This window comes from Alosa sapidissima, unplaced genomic scaffold, assembly GCF_018492685.1.
Source record: "Alosa sapidissima isolate fAloSap1 unplaced genomic scaffold, fAloSap1.pri scaffold_103_ctg1, whole genome shotgun sequence".
Taxonomy (NCBI): Eukaryota; Metazoa; Chordata; class Actinopteri; order Clupeiformes; family Clupeidae; genus Alosa; species Alosa sapidissima.
The window spans coordinates 127,501-135,984 of NW_024582121.1; positions in this window are offsets into that span (position 1 = coordinate 127,501).

An 8,484-nucleotide genomic window follows, 5' to 3' on the forward strand; every position below is an offset into this window, starting at 1 on the left:
TAAGTCGAAAAGTTGGAAGGTGGATGTCCATATTCCGGAATACCAACACCCCGACTTTGGGTGTGCATTTCCCCGCAGACATGTTGTAGAGAGTGCCTACCTGGATCTAAGTCGAAAAGTTGGAAGGTGGATGTCCATATTCCGGAATACCAACTACCTGACTTTCAGTCCTCATTTCCCCGCATACATGTGGTAGAGAGTGCCTACCTGGATCTAAGTCGAAAAGATGGAAGTTGGATGTCCATATTCCGGAATATAAACACCCCGACTTTGGGTGTGCATTTCCCCGCAGACATGTTGTAGAGAGTGCCTACCTGGATCTAAGTCGAAAAGTTGGAAGGTGGATGTCCATATTCCGGAATACCAACTACCTGACTTTCAGTCCTCATTTCCCCGCATACATGTGGTAGAGAGTGCCTACCTGGATCTAAGTCGAAAAGTTGGAAGGTGGATGTCCATATTCCGGAATACCAACTACCTGACTTTCAGTCCTCATTTCCCCGCATACATGTGGTAGAGAGTGCCTACCTGGATCTAAGTCGAAAAGATGGAAGTTGGATGTCCATATTCCGGAATATAAACACCCCGACTTTGGGTGTGCATTTCCCCGCAGACATGTTGTAGAGAGTGCCTACCTGGATCTAAGTCGAAAAGTTGGAAGGTGGATGTCCATATTCCGGAATACCAACTACCTGACTTTCAGTCCTCATTTCCCCGCATACATGTGGTAGAGAGTGCCTACCTGGATCTAAGTCGAAAAGTTGGAAGGTGGATGTCCATATTCCGGAATACCAACTACCTGACTTTCAGTCCTCATTTCCCCGCATACATGTGGTAGAGAGTGCCTACCTGGATCTAAGTCGAAAAGATGGAAGTTGGATGTCCATATTCCGGAATATCAACACCCCGACTTTGGGTGTGCATTTCCCCGCAGAAATGTTGTAGAGAGTGCCTACCTGGATCTAAGTCGAAAAGTTGGAAGGTGGATGTCCATATTCCGGAATACCAACTACCTGACTTTCAGTCCTCATTTCCCCGCATACATGTGGTAGAGAGTGCCTACCTGGATCTAAGTCGAAAAGGTGGAAGTTGGATGTCCATATTCCGGAATATCAACACCCCGACTTTGGGTGTGCATTTCCCCGCAGACATGTTGTAGAGAGTGCCTACCTGGATCTAAGTCGAAAAGTTGGAAGGTGGATGTCCATATTCCGGAATACCAACACCCCGACTTTGGGTGTGCATTTCCCCGCAGACATGTTGTAGAGAGTGCCTACCTGGATCTAAGTCGAAAAGTTGGAAGGTGGATGTCCATATTCCGGAATACCAACTACCTGACTTTCAGTCCTCATTTCCCCGCATACATGTGGTAGAGAGTGCCTACCTGGATCTAAGTCGAAAAGATGGAAGTTGGATGTCCATATTCCGGAATATAAACACCCCGACTTTGGGTGTGCATTTCCCCGCAGACATGTTGTAGAGAGTGCCTACCTGGATCTAAGTCGAAAAGTTGGAAGGTGGATGTCCATATTCCGGAATACCAACTACCTGACTTTCAGTCCTCATTTCCCCGCATACATGTGGTAGAGAGTGCCTACCTGGATCTAAGTCGAAAAGTTGGAAGGTGGATGTCCATATTCCGGAATACCAACTACCTGACTTTCAGTCCTCATTTCCCCGCATACATGTGGTAGAGAGTGCCTACCTGGATCTAAGTCGAAAAGATGGAAGTTGGATGTCCATATTCCGGAATATCAACACCCCGACTTTGGGTGTGCATTTCCCCGCAGAAATGTTGTAGAGAGTGCCTACCTGGATCTAAGTCGAAAAGTTGGAAGGTGGATGTCCATATTCCGGAATACCAACTACCTGACTTTCAGTCCTCATTTCCCCGCATACATGTGGTAGAGAGTGCCTACCTGGATCTAAGTCGAAAAGGTGGAAGTTGGATGTCCATATTCCGGAATATCAACACCCCGACTTTGGGTGTGCATTTCCCCGCAGACATGTTGTAGAGAGTGCCTACCTGGATCTAAGTCGAAAAGTTGGAAGGTGGATGTCCATATTCCGGAATACCAACACCCCGACTTTGGGTGTGCATTTCCCCGCAGACATGTTGTAGAGAGTGCCTACCTGGATCTAAGTCGAAAAGTTGGAAGGTGGATGTCCATATTCCGGAATACCAACACCCCGACTTTGGGTGTGCATTTCCCCTCATACATGTTGTAGAGAGTGCCTACCTGAACCTAAGTCAAAAAGGTGGAAATTGGATGTCCATATTCCGGAATACCAACACCCCGACTTTGGGTGTGCATTTCCCCGCAGACATGTTGTAGAGAGTGCCTACCTGGAGCTAAGTCAAAAAGTTGGAAGGTGGATGTCCATATTCTGGAATATCAACTACCCAACTTTGAGTTCACATTTCCCCGCAGACATGCAGTGGAGACAGCCTGCCTGGATCTAAGTGAAAAAGTTGGAAATTGATGTTATTTTCTGGGAATATGTATGTCAATTCCTGGAAATTGATGTTGTTTTGTTGGAATGTCCCAGTGTAGCAGGGAAAGTGAAATTTCAGGTTTGCAAACATTAAGTAATGTTCTACTGCCATCTAGTGTCATAAAATGAAACAACAATATAACTTTTTTTGAAAACGTCTTTATTCTGTTTAAAAATGCAAATATAACAACATAAAACAACTTTCTTAATGATCTTGAAGGGATGAAATGTCAATTTAAGTCATTTCCTGCCTTGTTATATTTTTTAATTGTGTAATAATAGCCATATTAATGAAATCCATGAAGGTGACACTAAAATGTGGAAGGAGTTCCACATAAGCAACAACACCGATTCTAACTCCGAGCTATGCGCGGATAATTAGGGTTAGGGTTAGGGTTAGGGTTAGGGTTAGGGTTAGGGTTAGGGTTAGGGTTAGCCGCAAGGTGGTGATATTATGGAATTTTATGTCTAATTCCAGGAAATATTTGTCTCTTTTCAGGAAATTTTCCAACATTTTGACCGTATTTCCGAGGTTAGCGAATGTAAGTAGGTGCATCCCTTTACCTCCAATGAGGGCTTCTAAATCTCGCGCGCTAACTGTCGAAAAGTTGGAATTCCACATATTTAACTATTTTGCAACAAAATTGAATGGGAAAAATATGACAAAAACTTCTTCATTTGTGCTTCCCAAAAATGTAATTTTTTAAAAAAAAAAATGTGTTCTTATATTTTTTATTTAATCTAAAAATATTTAATGTAATACCATTAAATGGCCACAAGAGGTCACCTGAACTAAGTTTGATTTCCTGGAAGTTGATGATGTTTTTCTGGAAATATTAAGGTGGACTATAAAAGTCCAAGTTCTGGAATATCCCCTGGCTGCCTAAACGACTTTGGGTGCGCATTTCCCCACAGACATATTGTACAGAGTGCCTACCTGGATCTAAGTCGAAAAGGTGGAAGTTGGATGTCAATATTCCGGAATATCAACTACCCGACTGTCAGTGCTCATTTCCCCGCAGAGCTGCAGTGGAGGGTCCCTAAGTCAGAAAGGTGGAAGTTGGATGTCCATATTCCGGAATACCAACTACCCGACTTTCAGTCCTCATTTCCCCGCATACATGTTGTAGAGAGTGCCTACCTGGATCTAAGTCGAAAAGGTGGAAGGTGGATGTCCATATTCCGGAATACCAACTACCCGACTGTCAGTACTCATTTCCCCGCAGACCAGCAGTGGAGGGTCCCTAAGTCAGAAAGGTGGAAGTTGGATGTCCATATTCCGGAATACCAACTACCCGACTTTGGGTGTGCATTTCTCCGCAGACATGTTGTAGAGAGTGCCTACCTGAACCTAAGTCGAAAAGGTGGAAGTTGGATGTCCATATTCCGGAATACCAACTACCCGACTTTCAGTCCTCATTTCCCCGCATACATGTTGTAGAGAGTGCCTACCTGGATCTAAGTCGAAAAGGTGGAAGGTGGATGTCCATATTCCGGAATACCAACTACCCGACTGTCAGTACTCATTTCCCCGCAGACCAGCAGTGGAGGGTCCCTAAGTCAGAAAGGTGGAAGTTGGATGTCCATATTCCGGAATACCAACTACCCGACTTTGGGTGTGCATTTCTCCGCAGACATGTTGTAGAGAGTGCCTACCTGAACCTAAGTCGAAAAGGTGGAAGTTGGATGTCCATATTCCGGAATACCAACTACCCGACTTTCAGTCCTCATTTCCCCGCATACATGTTGTAGAGAGTGCCTACCTGGATCTAAGTCGAAAAGGTGGAAGGTGGATGTCCATATTCCGGAATACCAACTACCCGACTGTCAGTACTCATTTCCCCGCAGACCAGCAGTGGAGGGTCCCTAAGTCAGAAAGGTGGAAGTTGGATGTCCATATTCCGGAATACCAACTACCCGACTTTGGGTGTGCATTTCTCCGCAGACATGTTGTAGAGAGTGCCTACCTGAACCTAAGTCAAAAAGGTGGAAGTTGGATGTCCATATTCCGGAATACCAACTACCCGACTTTCAGTCCTCATTTCCCCGCATACATGTTGTAGAGAGTGCCTACCTGAACCTAAGTCGAAAAGGTGGAAGTTGGATGTCCATATTCCGGAATACCAACTACCCGACTTTCAGTCCTCATTTCCCCGCATACATGTTGTAGAGAGTGCCTACCTGGATCTAAGTCGAAAAGGTGGAAGGTGGATGTCCATATTCCGGAATACCAACTACCCGACTGTCAGTACTCATTTCCCCGCAGACCAGCAGTGGAGGGTCCCTAAGTCAGAAAGGTGGAAGTTGGATGTCCATATTCCGGAAAACCAACTACCCGACTTTGGGTGTGCATTTCTCCGCAGACATGTTGTAGAGAGTGCCTACCTGAACCTAAATCGAAAAGGTGGAAGTTTGATGTCCATATTCCGGAATACCAACTACCCGACTTTCAGTCCTCATTTCCCCGCATACATGTTGTAGAGAGTGCCTACCTGGATCTAAGTCGAAAAGGTGGAAGGTGGATGTCCATATTCCGGAATACCAACTACCCGACTGTCAGTACTCATTTCCCCGCAGACCAGCAGTGGAGGGTCCCTAAGTCAGAAAGGTGGAAGTTGGATGTCCATATTCCGGAATACCAACTACCCGACTTTGGGTGTGCATTTCTCCGCAGACATGTTGTAGAGAGTGCCTACCTGAACCTAAGTCAAAAAGGTGGAAGTTGGATGTCCATATTCCGGAATACCAACTACCCGACTTTCAGTCCTCATTTCCCCGCATACATGTTGTAGAGAGTGCCTACCTGAACCTAAGTCGAAAAGGTGGAAGTTGGATGTCCATATTCCGGAATACCAACTACCCGACTTTCAGTCCTCATTTCCCCGCATACATGTTGTAGAGAGTGCCTACCTGGATCTAAGTCGAAAAGGTGGAAGGTGGATGTCCATATTCCGGAATACCAACTACCCGACTGTCAGTACTCATTTCCCCGCAGACCAGCAGTGGAGGGTCCCTAAGTCAGAAAGGTGGAAGTTGGATGTCCATATTCCGGAATACCAACTACCCGACTTTGGGTGTGCATTTCTCCGCAGACATGTTGTAGAGAGTGCCTACCTGAACCTAAATCGAAAAGGTGGAAGTTGGATGTCCATATTCCGGAATACCAACTACCCGACTTTCAGTCCTCATTTCCCCGCATACATGTTGTAGAGAGTGCCTACCTGGATCTAAGTCGAAAAGGTGGAAGGTGGATGTCCATATTCCGGAATACCAACTACCCGACTGTCAGTACTCATTTCCCCGCAGACCAGCAGTGGAGGGTCCCTAAGTCAGAAAGGTGGAAGTTGGATGTCCATATTCCGGAATACCAACTACCCGACTTTGGGTGTGCATTTCTCCGCAGACATGTTGTAGAGAGTGCCTACCTGAACCTAAGTCGAAAAGGTGGAAGTTGGATGTCCATATTCCGGAATACCAACTACCCGACTTTCAGTCCTCATTTCCCCGCATACATGTTGTAGAGAGTGCCTACCTGGATCTAAGTCGAAAAGGTGGAAGGTGGATGTCCATATTCCGGAATACCAACTACCCGACTGTCAGTACTCATTTCCCCGCAGACCAGCAGTGGAGGGTCCCTAAGTCAGAAAGGTGGAAGTTGGATGTCCATATTCCGGAATACCAACTACCCGACTTTGGGTGTGCATTTCTCCGCAGACATGTTGTAGAGAGTGCCTACCTGAACCTAAGTCAAAAAGGTGGAAGTTGGATGTCCATATTCCGGAATACCAACTACCCGACTTTCAGTCCTCATTTCCCCGCATACATGTTGTAGAGAGTGCCTACCTGAACCTAAGTCGAAAAGGTGGAAGTTGGATGTCCATATTCCGGAATACCAACTACCCGACTTTCAGTCCTCATTTCCCCGCATACATGTTGTAGAGAGTGCCTACCTGGATCTAAGTCGAAAAGGTGGAAGGTGGATGTCCATATTCCGGAATACCAACTACCCGACTGTCAGTACTCATTTCCCCGCAGACCAGCAGTGGAGGGTCCCTAAGTCAGAAAGGTGGAAGTTGGATGTCCATATTCCGGAAAACCAACTACCCGACTTTGGGTGTGCATTTCTCCGCAGACATGTTGTAGAGAGTGCCTACCTGAACCTAAATCGAAAAGGTGGAAGTTTGATGTCCATATTCCGGAATACCAACTACCCGACTTTCAGTCCTCATTTCCCCGCATACATGTTGTAGAGAGTGCCTACCTGGATCTAAGTCGAAAAGGTGGAAGGTGGATGTCCATATTCCGGAATACCAACTACCCGACTGTCAGTACTCATTTCCCCGCAGACCAGCAGTGGAGGGTCCCTAAGTCAGAAAGGTGGAAGTTGGATGTCCATATTCCGGAATACCAACTACCCGACTTTGGGTGTGCATTTCTCCGCAGACATGTTGTAGAGAGTGCCTACCTGAACCTAAGTCAAAAAGGTGGAAGTTGGATGTCCATATTCCGGAATACCAACTACCCGACTTTCAGTCCTCATTTCCCCGCATACATGTTGTAGAGAGTGCCTACCTGAACCTAAGTCGAAAAGGTGGAAGTTGGATGTCCATATTCCGGAATACCAACTACCCGACTTTCAGTCCTCATTTCCCCGCATACATGTTGTAGAGAGTGCCTACCTGGATCTAAGTCGAAAAGGTGGAAGGTGGATGTCCATATTCCGGAATACCAACTACCCGACTGTCAGTACTCATTTCCCCGCAGACCAGCAGTGGAGGGTCCCTAAGTCAGAAAGGTGGAAGTTGGATGTCCATATTCCGGAAAACCAACTACCCGACTTTGGGTGTGCATTTCTCCGCAGACATGTTGTAGAGAGTGCCTACCTGAACCTAAATCGAAAAGGTGGAAGTTTGATGTCCATATTCCGGAATACCAACTACCCGACTTTCAGTCCTCATTTCCCCGCATACATGTTGTAGAGAGTGCCTACCTGGATCTAAGTCGAAAAGGTGGAAGGTGGATGTCCATATTCCGGAATACCAACTACCCGACTGTCAGTACTCATTTCCCCGCAGACCAGCAGTGGAGGGTCCCTAAGTCAGAAAGGTGGAAGTTGGATGTCCATATTCCGGAATACCAACTACCCGACTTTGGGTGTGCATTTCTCCGCAGACATGTTGTAGAGAGTGCCTACCTGAACCTAAGTCAAAAAGGTGGAAGTTGGATGTCCATATTCCGGAATACCAACTACCCGACTTTCAGTCCTCATTTCCCCGCATACATGTTGTAGAGAGTGCCTACCTGAACCTAAGTCGAAAAGGCGGAAGTTGGATGTCCATATTCCGGAATACCAACTACCCGACTTTCAGTCCTCATTTCCCCGCATACATGTTGTAGAGAGTGCCTACCTGGATCTAAGTCGAAAAGGTGGAAGGTGGATGTCCATATTCCGGAATACCAACTACCCGACTGTCAGTACTCATTTCCCCGCAGACCAGCAGTGGAGGGTCCCTAAGTCAGAAAGGTGGAAGTTGGATGTCCATATTCCGGAATACCAACTACCCGACTTTGGGTGTGCATTTCTCCGCAGACATGTTGTAGAGAGTGCCTACCTGAACCTAAGTCGAAAAGGTGGAAGTTGGATGTCCATATTCCGGAATACCAACTACCCGACTTTCAGTCCTCATTTCCCCGCATACATGTTGTAGAGAGTGCCTACCTGGATCTAAGTCGAAAAGGTGGAAGGTGGATGTCCATATTCCGGAATACCAACTACCCGACTGTCAGTACTCATTTCCCCGCAGACCAGCAGTGGAGGGTCCCTAAGTCAGAAAGGTGGAAGTTGGATGTCCATATTCCGGAATACCAACTACCCGACTTTGGGTGTGCATTTCTCCGCAGACATGTTGTAGAGAGTGCCTACCTGAACCTAAGTCAAAAAGGTGGAAGTTGGATGTCCATATTCCGGAATACCAACTACCCGACTTT